The sequence below is a fragment of the Dipodomys merriami genome, unplaced genomic scaffold, assembly GCF_024711535.1.
Source record: "Dipodomys merriami isolate MVZ:Mamm:240054 unplaced genomic scaffold, mDipMer1.0.p SCAF_1966, whole genome shotgun sequence".
NCBI classification, from domain to species: domain Eukaryota; kingdom Metazoa; phylum Chordata; class Mammalia; order Rodentia; family Heteromyidae; genus Dipodomys; species Dipodomys merriami.
The window spans coordinates 13,710-33,580 of NW_027203344.1; the positions used below are offsets into that span (position 1 = coordinate 13,710).

The 19,871-nt window shown below is 39.7% G+C and overlaps 1 protein-coding gene across 1 annotated transcript in view; it reads right to left on the reverse strand.

The window, feature by feature from the left end:
- Nucleotides 1–16,851: 16,851 nt before the first annotated feature.
- LOC138831452 (protein FAM114A2-like) overlaps nucleotides 16,852–19,871 on the reverse strand; it is a 48,875-nt gene continuing 45,855 nt past the window's right edge. The window contains exon 10 of the mRNA XM_070028515.1: nucleotides 16,852–19,540. The gene's annotated coding sequence lies outside the window, so the exon portion shown is untranslated. The remainder of the gene's footprint in view (nucleotides 19,541–19,871) is intronic.

Below are 19,871 nucleotides of genomic sequence, written 5' to 3' on the forward strand. Positions count from 1 at the left end.
TGCATGTCAATATGTGAACGTTTGCTCTTCTATTGATATTTTGTCTTCTATAGCTAAGGTTTCAGAAAATGAGACCAGTTTCCCTCGAAAGTTGAACTGTTGAGTACAAATGTACTCTTTAAAAAACATACATTTTTATTATTTTTTTTCTTTTTCTTTCCACCCCCCAACAATATAACCCCTGTTTTCACTGTATTTGATTCTGGTGTCCTGTATCTTGTATATACATTTTTGTAATTTGGGAAGGGGAAGGGATATAACTAAATGCTTAAATAAGGATACATGTTGACTCATTATGACAATGAGATATACAAGACACTATACTGAAAACGAACTTTATTATCTTTAAAAAATGTATTTATCTCATTTTAAATGTATTTTTATCTTTTTAGAAAACATGATCTTTAAAAATATTTTACTATCTTTGAAAATATATTTTCATTATCTTTTTATATATTTTAAATTATCTTTTATCTTTATATTTTATTATCTTTAAATGTATCTTCAATTATTTTTCTACGTTACAATATTTTAATTTATTTTTACTATAGAGTTGAGGGGTAACCATTTCATACATCAGATAATCAGAACTATATTTCTTATCTTTTAATTTTTAAATATATTGTGTTATTTATAAGTGGTTTGATAGAGGAGTGGCCATTCAATAAAGCAATTTGTGAATATAATACAACTGGATCCACATGAAAAATACATGCTCTTTTTTTTGGACTGCCCTGGGTCTTGAATTCAGGGCCTGGGCACTGTCCCTGAACTTCTTCAGCTCAAGACTAGCACACTATCACTTGAGCCACGGTGCCACTTCTGTTTTTTTCTGTGTCTGTAGTATACTGAGGAATCAAACCTTGGGCTTCATGTATGCAAGGAAAGCACCCTACCACTGACCCACATTCCCTCCCTGAAAACATATGCTTTTAATTTTTTTCCAATTATTCCAAAGCACAACAATACCTGACTTCCTAGATTCAGCATGTTGCACAGATTTTATTTTCCAATTCAATCCATATAAATTGCTTTTGGATGTCTATAAAATTCTTGTATTCATAAACCGCTTTTGTAGAATAGCAACTGTTTGGTACAACCACTGAATGTTCATAAAATATTATTTTTTAAAAAATTCAGGTATTCCCCAGAGGAATTGGGATTACAGATCGGCCAGACTCTCATCTGTCTGTCCTGTTCAGACAATGTTAGAGTAAATTATTAAAACAAGTATTAGACTGTGATTATAAATTAATTAAGTAATTAGTTAATTAATTAACCCAAGATCGAGTTTGAGTGCTGGGAACTGCTTCTAACCACTAAAGCCATTCCCACCCCACACCCCAATGAAGTGACATTGATCAGGAAAGATCTTTTGTATTGGTCAACTGCGTGGATAAATCCCAACTCTTGTGTGCCACCAACCACTGACAGATCATTTTTTAATGCAATAATAAAAATAAAATACACTGAAGACTTTTTTAATGTGTAATTTCTGAATTTCCTAGGAAGAAGCAAGCACCTACAGAGTGGACATGAATAACCTACATCACTACTGTCCTGACTTGTGGATGATTCTAGATTTCAAAGCCATGTTTTGAAAGATCTGAAGAATCTCCCCCACTGAGTGCATGGCCCGTGTTTTGACTGATGTCCTCTTTGCACACCACAGTGTACTTACAGTTAGCTACGAAGACTCCATTCTCATTCTTCATGTGCATAACAGTGTATTTTTGCCACTCTTTCACTCTCTCTTTTGCCTGAAAATCAATAACACAAAGCAACCAGGAAGTCCTTGTTCCAATCAATACATTCCAGTAACTTTCTCCAATCTGGCTGAGTGGCAGAGGACTTCAACACAGGAGATGCTTTTCTAAAAACTCATGTTCCCATTCTTGTCATTATTATTCTGTTAATACTATAATAATAATAATAATTATTATTATTATTATGTGCATGTCTTGGAGCTTGAACTCAGGGCCTCAGCACTGTCCCTGAGTTTCATTTTGCTCAAGGATGGTGCTCTACCACTTTAGCCACAGCCCCACTTCTGGTCTTTTCTGTCTATGTAGTACTGAGGAATTGAACCCAGGGAATCATGCATGCTAGACGAGCACTCTACCACTGAGCCTCCTTCCCAGTCTATTATTACTATTTTTGTACAGGTCCTGGGACTTGAACTCAAAACCAGAGTGCTGTTTCTTAGGCTTTGATTTGTGCTTAAGACTCATGCTCTACCAATTTGAGCCAAAGCTGCACTTTATGTTTTGTTTTGTTTTAGGGGTTACAGGTAAGAGTCTCATAGACTGTTCCTTCCCCCGGCTGGCTTTGAACAACACGATCCTCCAGATCTCAGCTTCTTGAGTAGCTGGAATGACAGACATGAGCTACCAGGACCTGGTTGTGGGTTGAATATTTTTTATTTTATTTTATTTTATTTTATATGAGAACATACTGTACAGAGGGGTTACAATTACATGGGCAGGATAATGCATACATTTCTTACCAAGCATTGCAGCCTCCTCCTTTGTTTACGCTTCACCTCCCTTCCCAGCCTCCCCCCTCCCCTCCACCCACTCAGACCCCCCTCCCCCCCACACCGATATTGTAAAACTGGTTTTGACATGACATTTTGTACTTCTCATTGTTGCAACAGGTCCACCTGAATCCGTAAACGACTTGTTTGTCCCCATCTCCTCCACATGTTATACTGACATCAAATATAGTGAAAGCGGGGGTTACACTGTGGGGGAGGGACATACAAAGCAACAAAGAAATAATCTTATAAATGCGTTAGAAACACATGCATGAAAGAAACAAAAACATTAAAATACATATTTAAGGGTTCATTTTCCTAACATCACATTATCTGACCTTTTTCGCTTGACTCATACCTATACTAGATATTGCAAATAAGGGAAACCATGGGACCTATGTTTCTTTGGGCCTGGCTTACTTCACTTAATATAATTTTTTCCAAGCCTTTCCATTTCCTAACAAATGGGGAAATGTCATTCTTTCTGATGGAGGCATAGAATTCCATTGTGTATATATACCACATTTTCTTGATACATTCATCTACTGAGGGGCATCTGGGTTGGTTCCATATCTTAGCTATGGTAAATAATGCTGCAATAAACATAGTTGTGCTGGTAGCTTTAGTGTGGTCTTGTTTGTAAACATTTGGGTAAATGCCCAAAAGCAAGATTGCTGGGTCATAGGGGAGTTCTATGTGAAGTCTTTTGAGGAACATCCATACTGCTTTCCAAAGTGGTTGAACAAGTTTACATTCCCACCAACAATGAAATAAGGTTCCTATCTGTCCACATCCCCTCCAGCATCTGTTGTTGTTAGAGTTCTTGATTTTTGCTGTTCTAACTGGAGTGAGGTGATATCTCAATGTTGTTTTGATTTGCATTTCTTTTATGGCTAGGGATGTTGAACTTTTCTTCATGTGTCTATTAGCCATCCTTCTTTCTTCTTCAGAGAAGCTTCTCTTTAAGTCTTTCGCCCACTTATTTATTGGGCAGTTGTTTCTTTGAGGATTTGTTGTTGGGTGGTTTAATTTTTTGAGTTCCAAATATATTTTAGATATGAGACCCTTGTCCGTTGTATGGCTAGTAAAGATCTTCTCCCAAACGGTGGGTTTTCTATTGATCTTGCTAGCTATGTCATTTGCCCTGCAGAAGCTCTGCAACCTTATGCAATCCCATTTGTCAAACCTTTCTTTGATTTGTTGTGTTTCCGGGTCTCTATTGAGAAAATTTCGGCCTGAGCCAAGGAAACCTAGGGTTTCTCCTATTCCATCCTGTAATGTTTTCAGAGTGTCTGCTTTGAGTTCAAGGTCTTTGATCCATTTGGAGTTGATTCTGGTGCAGGGTGAAATATAAGGATCTAGCGTTAGTTTTCTACATGTAGTTAACCAATATTGCCAGCACCATTTACTGAAGAGGCTGTCTTTCTTCCATTCTATTGTTTTAGCTTCCTTATCGAAGATTAGATGGCTAGAGGTCTGTAGGTTCATTTCTGGGTTTTCAATTCTATTCCATTGGTCCTGAAGTCTGTTCTTATGCCAATACCAAGCTGTTTTGATTACTATGGCTTTATAGGAGAGTTTGAAATTTGGTATTGATATTCCTCCAGCAGTGTTCTTTCCGTTGAGGAGCGTTTTTGCTATTCGGGTCTTTTATTGTTCCATATGAATTTTTGGATTGCCTCTTCTATTTCCTTGAAGAATGAGGGTGGAATTTTGATAGGTATCGCGTTGAATTTGTAGATAACCTTGGGAAGTATTGCCATTTTCACGATGTTAATCTTCTAAATCCAGGAGAATGGGAGGTTTTGCCATTTTTTAAGTTCTGTGTTGATTTCCTTTTTCAAGATTTTAAAGTTTTCATCGTAGAGGTCCTTCACTTCTTTAGTTAAGTTAATTCCTAGGTATTTTATTTTTTGTGGGGCTATTACAAATGGAGTTGCTTTCCTAATTTCAGCCACACTTTTCTCATTGTTGGCATACAGAAAAGCCATTGATTTTTGGAGGTTAATTTTGTAACCTGCTACTTTGCCAAAGTTTTGAATCAGCTTGAGTAATTTGGGAGTGGAGTCTATGGGATTCTTTAAATACAAGATCATGTCATCTGCAAAGAGGGAGTGTTTTATTTGTTCTTTCCCTATTTGGATCCCCTTTATGTCTGCATCTTGTCTTATTGCTGTAGCTAGGCATTCTAATACTAGATTGAAGAGAAGTGGAGAGAGTGGGCATCCTTGTCTTGTTCCTGAGTTAAGAGGAAATGGCTTTAGATTTTCACCATTGAGTATAATGCTGGCTGTAGGTTTGTCATATACAGCCTTTATTGTATTGAGGAATGTTCCATGGATTCCTAATTTTTCCAAAACCTTCATCATAAAGGGGTGTAGGATCTTGTCGAATGCTTTTTCTGCGTCTACTGAGATAACCATGTGGTTCTTGTTCTTGCTCCTGTTGATGTGATGAATAATATTAATTGATTTGCATATATTGACCCAGCTTTGCATCCCTGAAATGAATCCTGTTTGATCATGGTGTATGATTTTTTGGATGAATTGTTGAAGTCGGTTGGCCAAAATTTTGTTAAGAAGTTTTGCATCAATGTTCATCAAAGAAATGGGTCTATAGTTCTTTTTCTATGATGAGTCCCTGTCTGGTTTTGGGATGAGGGTTATGATGGCTTCATAGAATGTGTTCGGTAGTGAGCTTTCTCTTTCAATTTCATTGAAGAGTTGGAGGAGAATTGGTGTGCGCTCTGCTTTGTAGGCCTTGTAAAATTCCGCTGTAAAACCATTTGGTCCTGGACTTTTCTTAGCTGGGAGGTCTCTTATTCCTGTTTCTATTTCAATGCTTGATATGGGCCTGTTAAGATAGTTTAACTCATCTTGGTTTATTTTTGGCATGTCAATATTTGCTAGGAAGAGGTCTATTTCTGTGAAGTTGTCAAACTTATTAGCATAAAGTTTTGAGAAGTCTTCCCTTACAATGTTCTGAATCTTGGTTGTTTCCGTGGTGATGTTTCCATTCTCATCTCTGAGTTTATTAATTTGGGTGTGTTCTCTTCTTTTTCTTATAAGATTTGCTAAGGGTCTGTCAATTTTGTTAAGTTTTTCAAAGAACCAACTCTTTGTTTTGTTGATTCTTTCTATAGTTTTTTTGGATTCTAATTCATTTAATTCTGATTTAATTTTGATTATTTATTTCCGTCTACTGGATTGGGGTTTATCTTGCTGCTCTTTTTCAAGGAGGTTTAGATGGGTCATTAACTTGTTAGTTTCAGATCTCTCCAATTTGTTGATGTAGGAGCTCAGAGCTATAAACTTGCCTCTGAGTACTGCCTTTGCTGTGTCCTAGAGGAGCTGGTAATTTGTGTGTTCATTTTTGTTGAATAGCATGAACATTTGAATTTCCTTTCTAACCTCTTCCATGACCCACTCATGATTCAGCAGTGTGTTGTTCAGCCTCCATGTGATACTGGACTTTCTTTAGTGGCTTTTGGTGTTGAGTTCTAATTTTATTCCCTTATGGTCAGAGAGAATGCAAGGTATAACTTCAATGTTTCTGAATTTAGACAAGTTTGCTTTGTGGCCTAAAATGTGGTCTATTTTAGAAAACGTTCCATGTGCTGATGAGAAGAACGTGTATTTTGATGCTGCTGGGTGAAATGTGCAGTAAATGTCTGTTAAGTCTAGTTGATCTATGCAGCTGTTTAGATCTGCGGTTTCTCTGTTGAGTTTTGCCGAGTTGATCTATCTAGTGGGGAGAGTGGTGTGTTAAAATTCCCAACAATTAATGTCTTTGGATCTATATGGGATTTGAGGGAAAGTAGTGTTTCTTTGATAAATTTGGGTGCTCCCTTGTTTGGCGAATAGATATTTAGAATTGTAATATCCTCCTGAAGGAGAGATCCTTTAATTAGTATGTAGCGACCTTCTTTATCTCTTCTCACGAATTTTAATTTGAAGTCTATTTTATCTGATATTAGGATTGCAACTCCCGCCTGTTTATGGGGGCCGTTTGCTTGGTAGATTTTGTTCCAGCCTTTAACATTGAAAATGTGTTTGTTTTTACGGGCAAGATGTGACTCCTGCAGGCAGCAGATAGAAGGGTCTTGTTTTTTAATCCAAGTAGACAGTCTATGTCGCTTAATTGGAGAGTTCAGTCCGTTAACGTTAAGAGATAGGACTGAGAGGTATTTGGGAGTTCCTGCCATGTTATCCACCTTCTTGGGGGCTGCGAAAACTGGGTTCTTCCTATGGTTCTTGGATTCTCAGTTTGGGTGCAGTTTCTTGGCCTTTATTGTGGTCTTGTTGGTTTTCTATGTGTAGGACATCTTTAAGAATCTTTTGTATGGCTGGTTTGGTGGAGATGTATTGTTTCAATTTTTCTTTGCTATGGAAGGTTTTTATTTGGCCTTCAGTTATGAAGGAGAGTTTAGCTGGGTACAGTATTCTTGGTTGATAGTTGTTTGTTATTAGGGCATGGCATACATCATTCCAGGCTCTTCTTGCTTTGATTGTCTCTGCTGAGAAATCTGAGGTGATTCTAATTGATTTCCCTTTATAATTGGTTAACCGTTTCTCCTTGACAGCTTTAAGGATCTTTTCCTTGGTCTGAGTTGATCCTGTGTGGATTATAATGTGACGGTGGGATGTCCTATTCTGGTCTGGTCTATTTGGGGTTCTAAAGGCATCTGGTTTCTGAATAGGCCTATCTTTTTGCATGTTTGGGAAGTTCTCTGCTAGGATCCTGTTAAACAAATTTCCTAGACCATTAACTTCTATTTCTAGGTGCTCCTCTACACCCATTATCCTTAAGTTAGGCCTTCTGATGGTGTCTTCCAGGTGTTGAATAGATCTATCATATTTCTTGGACTTGTCTTGGATGGTTGTATGTTCTTTCTCTATAATATCTAGGCTGTCTTCAATCCCTGAGATTCGATCTTCTGCATGGTCTAACCTGCTGTCAATACTCTCTACTTTGTTTTTTATCTCTTTTCCTTCTAATTGGTCAGCTTTGATGGCTTCAAGTTCTTTGTTGAAGCTCTGTTTTAGGTCTTGTATGAATCTCTTTACTTCCTTAATTTGGTGTTCAGTGTTTGTCCTCAAATCACTTAATTGATTGGATATGGTTTCTTTGGACTCCCATTCCTTCTGTTGGGTTCCATTCAGCTTTCCCTTTGTGGTCTCCCTGACTTCCTTCAGCTCTTTGTTAATGGATTCTCTGGATGCCTTTAGTGATCTTTGTGTGTTCTCTACCTGGTTTCTCAATTCCTGTATTACTCTTTGATTAGCTTCCTCGCGTTCGTGGGATTCCTGCAGTTCTCTTTGAGTGTTCCCAGTCTGCTCACGCCATTCCTCCCTTTCTCTTTGAGTATTCTCAAGTTGTTCACACAAATCCACTATTAGTTTTTGAGTAGCTTCATCACGCTTATGATATTCCTGTATAAACTTCCGGGATGCCTCCTCTCTCTCCCTATCACGCTCATACAGAGTCCTTTGTACATTGTCAAACTTCTCATTTATCATTTTTGCTAGTAGTGTTTGTAGAGCTATTTGGGAACTCTCCTCTGGATTACTCATTATCTGTTCTGTCCCCTGATTATCAGGATTGGGAATTGAGGTACCCGAATTTGCCATCTTTCTTGTGTTTTTCTGGCTTACTCTGCCCAATTGAGATGAAGATAGCACCAGTTTTGTGCTGGAACACTATCTTAAGGCAACCATCAACCAAAGTTTGCATTTGTACAGTCAATAGTCTACAGACACTTCAACAGATACATCTATTCAACATCAAACAACTATATGTTAAAGGACTTCGAACTGCAGAAAATAATTTGGAAAACCAGAAATTATTAAGATTAGGGAGAGATGTGGGTAAAAAATAGGAATAGATTGGTGTGGGGAGGCACAGGGAGAGTTAACTATGTCCTAGTCACAATTCAGGAAATGGGTTGTGTAGGATGAAAGTAGAGAGAAAGAGAAAAAGAAGAGAGGGAAAGGGGAATGAAAAGAGACCAGAAAAAAATAGAAACATAAAGATTAATGTTATTATAGAGATTAAAATACCGTCTATTTAGAGAGGAATGTGAATATGTTGAGAGAAAGGGAGGGACATAGAGGAGATGTGAAAAACTTTAAGGATGGGAAAGGGAGAAGAAAAGATCAGAAGTTCAGTAGAGCTAGACAAAAAACAAAAAGATAATTAAGAAAGAAAGAAAAAGAGGAAGAAGACAAAAAAAGAAAGGAAATCGGTCATTCACATATTCCTAAAATAAAAATTATAAGAGGAGAAAAAAAAGTTACTGGAAAACAATTATTTTTTCAGAAGAGGCAAAAATTAAAGATTAATTATAGTTTTAGAAGAGAAAAAAATTTTTTATACATATATAAGGTAACACAAAACAAAAAACAAACAAAAAAGAAAAGAAGAAGAAGAAAAAAAATCTTTTGATTTTTTTTTGGGGGGGAGGGTTTGGAAGAATCCTGTATCGCCCTTTTGTCTGTAACCAGTCTCTTGTTGGAGTCTCTGGTCAGCTTGAGGTCCTGTGGCTTGATTGGTTTCTTAAGTCTGTTTGTTGGAAGAGGCAGAAAATGCTCTGCTTTACCCCTCCCAGGTTAGTTTTCTGGGAGGGTGATCTGCTTTGAGAATCACAAAAGAGGGGGATGCGGTGATGAGGCTAGGTTCTGGGTAGAGTTGAGGCCTTTCAACAAACAGTAACTTTTCCCTGGGGCTATTTTGTGATAAATTTCACAGCGTCCAGCCTGGAGCCATTCTCAGCGTTTCTGTTTTTCAATTGATTGTGGTGGCTGCTAGAGGGAGGGGCAGCCTCTGGATCTGGTTACCCAGTGAGTCAAGCCACTCCAATGGCTGGCCCCAGAGCTGGGTGACTTTTCCCTCATGGAGCTGAGTCTGGCAGGTCACTTCGCCGTTAAGTTCTTGTGACCTGCTAAATGACTCGTTTTATTCCAAGGCCTGAGCTGGAGCTAGCAGCTCCTCCGAGCTTTGTCGGTATCCAAGATGGAGATCACCGGTGCTGGGGGGGGAGGGGTGGCCTTTCCTCCTCTGCTCCCTGAGAAGGAGTGAGGACATCGGGCTTGTACTCACACCGAGTCTTGGATCCTGGGTCGTCTTTGGTCTGCAAACTGCAGGATGAAGATGTCCGCTCCTTGTCGGTTCTTGTTGGTGTTGAGTAGAATCCGCTCGTCCACTGCGTCTGGCTCCTTCGTCCCAGACTCTCTGTTTCTCAGGTATGACCCCACGGCGGTGGTCGCCGCCGTGACCCTGCCGCCAGCGGCAGCTCCTGGCAGGCGCTCAGATGTGTCTCCTTGGCTTCCCCTCTCTTAACTAACTCTCTGTCCTGTGATGGCACACTTGGTGTGATTCTTTGGCTTAGGACTGTTCACTGGAACTCTAAAACTGCTTTCTATGCGAGAGCTTGTTCAGATTCCAGCTTCTCCTCCGCCATCTTCCCGGAACCGCCCGTGGCTTGAATATTTTTATGTTCATGTCGAGACAAGAGGATTCATCCAGAGGGCTTTCCTTGGAAGCTGTTTGTCAATCTAACTAAGTCAAATTCATTTGCCACACACATGAAGCTAGCGAAGGATCAAACTAGATGCTGGCATTAAAAACACCATAGGCACACAGTTTCCCGGTGGATGGAGGGTCTGTGGTCATGGTCCACTCCATGATGAGCTATGTATTCAGTGGAGGAATGATCACAGGAGGGCTTGTGTAGAATTTCTGGTTCTGTGATCTCAACATAGCCAGTAATCATCAATCGATGAATGGAAACCATTCATCATATTCTTTTATAAACATTTAGATGGGTGCTTCCAGTCCAGGTCTCCATGGCTGTGAGAAGCCCATGGTTCTGTGTTATCTTGAGGGTCAGAGGTAGGGGAGGGAGTTTTTCTTACATGATATAAAAGGTATTAGGACTTGACCATCTTCATAGCTATGAGATGTCACATGAGGAGTCTCAGGGTCCTCCTTTCTGGATCTTCACCAGTTTGTCTGTGAGAAGGACCAGGGTGTGCCACTCCTCATCCACCTAAAGGACTATTGCACGCCTCAGCAACTTTCTCATCTTTTGCGTGAAAACTATTGCATCTTCAGACTTAGTAGGAAGGAAATGCAGTGCTGATATGACCCATGATGCAGTTAGTTGCCTTTAGCTTTTGCGCTGAAGAGGAAACAATCAGGACCTGACAGGGAGTTCAAAGGTGCAAGGGTATTTTCCTGTTTAACAAGGCATGCAAATCTACATTTTATTAAAAATAAACACACATGCACACACCCGACTCTGTCTCTCTCTCTCTGTTTTGTCTGTCTGTCTGTCTGTCTGTCTGTCTCTCTGTCTGTCTGTCTGTCTGTCTGTCTGTCTGTCTGTCTGTCTCTCTCTCTCTCTCTCTCGCTCGCTCTCTCTCTCTCTCTCTCACACACACACACACATACACAAACACACACACACATACACCCACAAGTCATGCAAGAGGAACATGCCAGCAAAACTTGTTCATGGTACCTCAGCCTGCTGCACCTTGGGACCAACATAGACCATGCAGAATAGCAGGACAATAAACAGAGCCTTCATCCGGCATGTGCCGCTGCTGCTGCTTCTCCCTGTACTGCAGATGCTCGGAGCAAGGACAGCTGTGGTGAGTAGGATCCAAGTGGATCCTTCCTTTTATGTTATGTCTAGGTGGCCTGGTGCGTAATGCAGCCACTGTTGCAAGTCTGAAGTCCTTTTGTCATCTGAGTGTCTTCAGACATCTTGGGTTGTGGGTGATGGGTGGTGTCTGATATCTGGTACATTTGACAAGGGGATTAGTTATGCAGGGGAAATTAGGTGGATCTGAGTGACCTTCCTACTGGCATTGCAAGCACAAAGGTGGAATTCTGGGCCAAAGCCTGCAGTAGCTCTGTCCCTTCCATCTCCAGTCACTGCAGGAGGAGATGGGTGCCAAATCCATATTTCCAGAATTCCACCTCAGTGGGGGCTATGACAAATCACAGATTTCAGGACTTCTGTCAGATGCAGTTCTGTTTAAGAAATTATTATTAAAAAATACACAAAATCACTTCTTACCTGATATATAAACTATATTTACTAGATAAATATATATACATGTATGCATATTTAGAAAATCTAACATATATATACACGTGCACACACACACACACACACACACATATATATATATAAATATATATATATACATATATATATATATATTATTGTTGATTCAAATGCTCATTCTCCCAGGCAATCCATTGTGCATCTGCAGGTCATTTCACAGGAGAAATGACACCAGAATTCCAAATAGAAAACAAAACAAAATACATGAAAGAAAACAATGTGTTGTTGGTAGTTTTGTTTTGGGGAGGGGTTAGAGGTATTCGTGTTTTTGTTTTATTTTGTATGGTTTGTTTTGTTTTCTATTTGGAATCCTGGTGTCATTACCCCTGTGAAATGACAGAGAGTGGATTGCCAGAGAGAATGAGGATGTCAATGAATATATACATATGCATATGAATATATATGCATATACATATATGAATATATAAATAGATATTCATATATATAATTGATTTACTAGATATACATATGTGTATACATATATGTATATCTAGTTAATATGAAGTATATTTATATTAGATAGATAGATAGATAGATAGATTGATAGATGGATAGATAAATAGACAGACAAACAGACAGAGAGATCTTTAGGTGTAGCCACAGGCCACCATTTTCTTTAATTTAATTTAATTTTTTTTGTGAACATACTATACAGAGGGGTTACATTACATGGGCAGGATAATGCGTACATTTCTTATCAAGCATTGCAGCCTCCTCCTTTGTTTACCCTTCACATCCCTTCTCAGCCTCCCCCCCACCCACCCAATCCACCCCCGCCCCCAGCACCAACGTTGTAAAGGTCTTTTTGAACATGACAACTTGTACTTCTCATTGCTGCAACAGGTCCAACTGTATCCTTAAACGACTTGTTTTTCCCCATCTCCCCCACAAGTTATACTGACATCAAATATAGTGAAAACAGGGTTTATACTGCGGGAAGGGACATACAAAGGAACAAAGAGATAATCTTATAAATGCGTTAGAAACAAATGCATTAAAGAAAAAACATTATAATACATATCTAAGGGTTCATTTTCTTAACATCACATAATCGGACTTTTTCCGCTTGACTCATACATATACTAGATATTGCAAATAAGGGAAACCATGGGACCTATGTTTCTTTGGGCCTGGCTTACTTCACTTAATATAATTTTTTCCAAAAATTTCCATTTCCTAACAAATGGGGAAATGTAATTAAGTAGGCTAAAGACTTAAAGAGAAACTTCTCTGAAGAAGAAAGAAGGATGGCCTATAGACGCATGAAGAAATGCTCAACATCCCTAGCCATAAAAGAAATGCAAATCAAAACAACATTGAGTTAATACCTCAATCCAGTTAGAATGGCAAAAATCAAGAACTCTAACAACAACAGATGCTGAAGGGGATGTGGACAGAAGGGAACCTTACTTCATTGTTGGTGGGAATGTAAACTTGTTCAACCACTTTGGAAAGCAGTATGGAGGTTCCTCAAAAGACTTCACATATAGCTCCCCTATGACCCAGCAATCCCACTTTTGGGCATTTACCCAAATGTTAACAAACAAGACCACACTAAAGCTGCCAGGACAACTATGTTTATTTCAGGCCACCATTTTTGATTACAGAATAAGAGACCACACAGACACCTACATACCCTTCCTATATAAAGAAATTCTCAGATATGGAAACAAGAGAACTCTCTTCTTTTTTCTTTTATTTTTAAAGATTTATGTTTTTATTTTTGAGTGATTCTGCGTCCTTTTCCTCATTTATTGTGTATCCACGTGGATATCCTTGGGTTGGTAGCGGGAGAGCACAGAACTTAAGGGAAAAAGGGTGACTAAGTGCAGTAGTGGAGCTCAAGAGCACACCTATAGCTGAAGTCTGCAACTCTCTGGTGGAGACAGGAGGGAGGGACAGGGAGAGAGTGAGGGAAGAGAAAACACTGTGCCAAAGGAAATGCATGCTTTTATTTTATTTTAATTTTTATTTATTTTTTATTGTGGAAATACTGTAGAGAGGGTTTAAAATTACATGGGTAAGATAATGAGTATATTTCTTCTCAAGCATTGTAGCCTCCTCCTTTGTTTCCCTTTCCCATCCCTTCCCATCCTACCCACGACCCCCCACCCAATCCTCCCCACCCCTCCCACCAAAGTTGTAAAATTCATTTTCGACATAACGACTTGTACATCTCATTGAAACGGGTCCACCTGTATCCTTATTTAAACGACTTGTTTTTCCCCTTCCCCTCCAAAAATTATACCGACATCAAATACAGTGAAAGTAGGGGTTATACTATGGGGGAGGGACATATATAGCAAAAAAGAAATAATCTTATATATGCGTTAGAAACAATCGCATGAAAGAAAAAAAATTTGAATACATATCTTAGGGTTCATTTCCCTAACATCACCTTATCTGACCTTTCCTGCTTAACAAAGAGATATACTAGATATTGCAAATAAGGGAAACCATGGGACCTATGTTTCTTTGGGATTGGCTTGCTTCAATTAATATAATTTTTTCCAAGCTTTTGCATTTCCTAACAAAGGAGACAATGTCATTCTTTCTGATGGAGGCATAGAATTCCATTGTGTATATATACCACATTTTCTTGATCCATTCATCTACTGAGGGGCATCTGGGTTGGTTCCATATCTTAGGTATAGTAAATAATGCAGCAATAAACATAGTTGTGCTGGTACCTTTAGTGTGGCCTTGTTTATAAACATTTGGGTAAATGCCCAAAAGTGGGATTGCTGGGTCATAGGGGAGCTCTATGTGAAGTCTTTTCAGGAACCTCCATACTGCTTTACAATATGGTTGAACAAGTTTACACTCCTGCCAACAATGCAGTAAGGTTCCCTTCTGTCAACATCCCCTGTAGCATCTGTTGTTATTAGAGTTCTTGATTTTTGCCATTCTAACTGGGGTGAGGTGGTATCTAAATGTTGTTTTGATTTGCATTTCTTTAATGACTAGGGATGTTGAACTTTTCTTCATGTGTCTATTGGCCATCCTTCTTTCTCCTTCAGAGAAGTTTCTCTTTAAGTCTTTAGCCCACTTATTTATTGGGCAGTTGTTTCTTTGAGGATTTGTTTTTAGGGGATTTAATTTTTTGATTTCCAAGTATATTTTAGATATGAGACCCCTGTCCATTGTATGGCTAGTGAAGATCATCTCCAAATCCGTGGGCTTTCTATTGATCTTGCTAGCTATGTTCTTTGCCATGCAGAAGCTCTGCAACTTCATGCAATCCCATTTGTCCAACCTTTCTTTGATTCGTTGTGTTTCTGGGTCTCTATTAAGAAAATTTCGGCCTGTGCCAAGGAGACCCAGGGTTTCTCCTATTCCATCCTTTAATGTTTTCAGAGTGTCTGCTTTGACCCCGAGGTCTTTGAACCATTTGGAGTTGATTCTGGTGCAGGGTGAAATATAAGGATCTAGCTTTGTTTTTCTACAATTTGTTAACCAATTTTGGCAGCACCATTTACTGAAGAGGCTGTCTTTCTTCCACTCTATTTGTTTAGCTCCCTTATCGAAGATTAGTTGGCTATAGGTCTGTAGGTTCATTTCTGGGTTTTCAATTCTATTCCATTGGTCCTGAGGTCTGTTCTTGTGCCAGTACCAAGCTCTTGTGATTTCTATTGCTTTATATTAGAGTTTGAAATTTGGTATTGATATTCCACCATCAGTGTTCTTTCTGTTGAGGAGCGTTTTTGCTATTTGGGGTCTTTTATTGTTCCATCTGAATTTTTGGATTGCCTCTTCTATTTCCTTAAAGAATGAGGTTGGAATTTTGATAGGTATCATATTGAATTTTTAGATAGCCTTGGGATGTATTGCCATTTTCATGATGTTGATCTTTCCAATACAGGAGCATGGGATTTTTTTTTTTTTTTGCCATTTTCTAAGTTCTGTTTTGATATCCTTTTTCAAGTTTTTCAAGTTTTCATCATAGAGGTCCTTCACTTCTTTGGTTAAGTTAGGAAATGTATTCTTACCTGACTCAGGTCATGGGAATTGCTCTGGGCATCACCTCCATAATTACAATGGAATAAATTAATGTAAACAAGAGATATAGCTAGCCCTACTTTGTTAGGAAAGATCAAGGAGACAAAAGGAAAGAAGAAGGCAGATACCTCCTATAGATGGGGTTAGGAGTTAATCATTGCTGGAGAGGAGCATCAGCCTGGAGGCACAGGCGGATCAGGGTTTAAATACAGTAGGGTATGAGACATGGGGATTTGTAATTTTGAATCAGAAGCGTCTGTATAAGCAGGTGAAATGAAGATACTGGATCTACCTGGCACTATCTTGCCTTCTTGTTGGATGAAGTTAGAGGCCACCTCCAGGTGATGGCTCTGCTTGAATCCCCAGAGGAAAGGAAATCTCACCCCCAGATGATGTGCATGCCTGAGTTCCTAGAAGAAGGAAGTCCCACCCCCATGTGATGTGTGTGCCTGAGTTCCTAGAGGAACTTGGACAATAGTTTCATCCCAGTCCTGTGTCTTGAACTTGAATCTTGAGCTTCCTGTGACCCTTATCTTGACCCTATTTAGGCCCCAACAATTACACGCACCATTTTTCACCATGCTTCATGTTTCCTGCGTCTCCTCAGATCACCATGGCATCTCACTTGGGCTTTTCACTGGAGTTGGACATTGCTTTTCTGTTCTTCATTATCCTCATGGCTCAGTTTCCTGATGGTACAAAGTGCATTCAAGGCTGCAAGTTTTCTGAGGACATGTATCTGCCTGCAGTTACTGACTAATAATGAACACTCTAATAAAGACTCCTAATCTGACCTCTCAAAATATGTCCAATCTGGATCTTACAAATGAATTTCAATATAACACAGATGAGGCTGGAGGGCAGAGGGCATCTGGCTGAGAACAACTCAAGAATGGAGATACGGATAAGATTCTGATGAGATTCTCTGGGTGGAGATAGCTGGGCAGAGACCCTGGGCGGCAGCATGGCCAATGGGCCAAGAGAGCTGTGAGACCTATGCAGATGCCCCTCAGCCATAATTGTTGAAAGAATGAAAGAAGGAATATAATAGATAATAGATGTATAGATATATCTATTAGATAGATAGATAATATAATAATAATAGAATTCTTACTCAAAGTGGTCATGGATTTCCTTGGACCATCTTTGGTCACAGAGGAAGCCATGAGTTGTCAACCTCTCAGATGGGACTGGAAGGACAGATCTGAAATTATCCAGGAGACATCTGTGAGCAGGAGGGATGGATGGGCAGAATTCATACACAGATCTCCCCCCACCCTCGCCCCGTGCAAGACATGAAGTTGAGGATCGTGGGCAAATGGACCAACTAAGGTTCCTGAGACTGATTCCTTCCAGAAAATTCTTTCTTTTCCTAAGCACTCCTGAAAAATAAAATTATGCTCCTGGAGGATAAGACTGAGACTGAGACAAAAAAATATTACCATGAGTTGAACAATGATAAAACAAAATCATTTCCATCCCTGAGGAATCCAGTATTTGACATTTCCTATTCGGGGCTTGGGGTTTACTCATTTGTAGAGATTCTGTGTCCTCACCTTTAGATGTCAAAAACCTTTCTTTGGGGATTAGTCGTTATGATGTCATAGTATTTTGAATTTTCCAGAGTTATGTACTGTGGATTTCCTTTCCCCAGTCAATTGAGAGGAAAAGGGATATGTGGAGTGGATTCCTATTTTCCTGCATTTACCACTTCAAACCACAGCCCTATTTTTCCACACAGTAGGAGTTGACACCAAGACTGGCTGGAGATTTCACTCTATTCTACCCTTTGACTAGCTGACTGTTCTCAAGTTGCTAAAGAATATAATTATGAGACGAGGTATTGGTGGCTCCAGGTTATTATCAGGAGGAGGGGATCTCATGATCTCATTTTGAATTAAACTACCCCCACCCCAGCCAAATCATCATCTCTCCACTCCTCATCCAACAAATAAACATACGATGAAAGTGAAGGTCAGGAAGTAGAGCTTCCAATAGGATTGGAAAACCTGAACATGAGTGTTGGGGTTTGTCATTTTCTGTGAGGCTGAAAACATTTATTTCATGTTTAAGTGCTTCGTGTTTGGGGACTATATATTAACCTATGTGATTGTTTCTTCATTGATCACTCCCTTTATCTGTAATGATCTTGTCTGTTCTAATTGGTTTTAATCAGAACTCTGTTTTATCAGATGACAGGGTGGATACTCCTGCCTTCTCAGAGGATGAATTTTCCTGGAAGATTCATTTCCATCCCTTTGCTCAGACTTGTGTTGATCTGTGACTATGATTTGAGTGTATTATAGAAAACACATGAGTGGATCTTGGTTTTTTTTTGCTCCAATCTGGTCCGCTAATCTTTTACAGGACCAGACTTGGCCCCATTGACTTGTTTCTGTGAATCAATCCAGCAGTCCAATTATCTATATCTCTATTCCATCCCCACGTCCCAATTATTTTTTTGACCAGTCGTGGGACTTGAACTTAGGCCTGGACTGCATCACTGAGTCTCTTTGTGCTCCAGGCGGGTGCTCCATCCCTTGAGACAGAACACCACTTCTGGCTTTTTCTGAGTAGTTGATGGATTCCTCCTGGAAAGGAAGAGGAGTTGCCCTTCTGTGACTTAGATCTGAAAACTCCACTCTATTACTTCCCATCATATCACTGTGAAGCTCTTCAGTCAGAAAATCATGTGCAAAGGTCATCAGTGCATGCTGTTCTTCCTGTTGTGTCAAAAGCACACATCCACTCTGCCAGTGCCTCTGCTTCTGCCCATATAATCCATATATGGACTACAGACTCTGCTACCTGGGGTTGACTGTGAACTTCATCCCATGGTTAGAAATTTAATGTCACCAGGTGCATTTCCCTTCAACTGTAATTTGAGGAATGTGGTAAGTTCATAGGAATGTCTAATAAAGAATATCCTGTGAGACATTTATAGAAATCACTGTTTCTCTAAAGGACATAGAAAGACATTGAGTTCATGGTTTCCTTTAATTTAGGACATGTCCTGGGACATGGACTCAGGGCTGGGATACTGTGTCTTAGATATTATTTTTCTCCCTGCTAACACCCTACTACTTGAGCCACATATGTACCTGTGTCCTTTGGGTGGTCAGCTGGAGGAAAGAGTCCAGAACTTTCACATGGCCTGGGCTGGTTTGGAACGTTCCATCTGATTCTGATGCTATCTGCCCCCAGGACTTCACTTCTTCCACCTGATAGCTAAATCAACCTCAGTTGCAAGGAAGCTTTGCCATTTCACCTTCAGCCAGAATGGAGACTTGGTTTCCCTTCCATCCATTTCACTAAGTGCCAAGTTGAAGAAAATAAATACTTGTGTACATGGAATTGATAATCAGTTCACTGCTCCCAGTGAACACAAGTGTACTCAGCTCACCATGTTCTTGCTGCTCATCTGCTTAGAGAGCTGGAATTCCCTCCAGACCACCTGTCCCAAGCAGGACTTTTTTTTTGGCATGGGGTGTGGAGGGGGGAGAGTTAACACCTCTGGATGGTGAGCACTGATTGGTTCATCCAGGAGATTGACCCACAGGAGACTCTCATAAAAACCAAGGAGCCACCATCCTCCAAAACCATGAAGCTGAAGACAGAAAGCCCCACAGCATGAGAGTCCTGCTGCTGGCTCTTCTGCTCGCATGGACTCACATGCCCAACAGAAATCTTAGAAGTCTTCCAGGTAACCTGAATATGGTGATGTGTCTCTGTGGGGAAATTGGTTTTCTGACAGTCAGTGTGTCTATCTCACATTGCGTCTGTGCATCGATCACAATTTATTAATAAGTTGCGCTGATTGTCCATAGTCATCCAAATCATCTTCCATTTTGAATTCTTCCTTTGCCATTCTGCAGTAAATATAAAAGATTATTAAGAACATGTGGACAGGGGCTGGGAAGGTGGCTCAGTGGTAGAGTGCTTGCTTTGCATGCATGAGGCCCTGGGTTTGATTTCTCTGCACCGTATAAGCAGATAAAGCTGGAAGTGATGCTATGTCTCAAGTGGTAGGGCGCTAGCTTGAACTGAAGAGCTGAGGTACAGCACGTGGCCCAGAGTTCAAGCCCCATGAGTGACAAAAGAAAAAGAAAAAGAACATGTGGACAGCATGATCTGTGATTTTTGCAGTGTTATTTCATATAGGCTTAGGTATTGAATTTTTATAATTTTGTGCATGTGTTA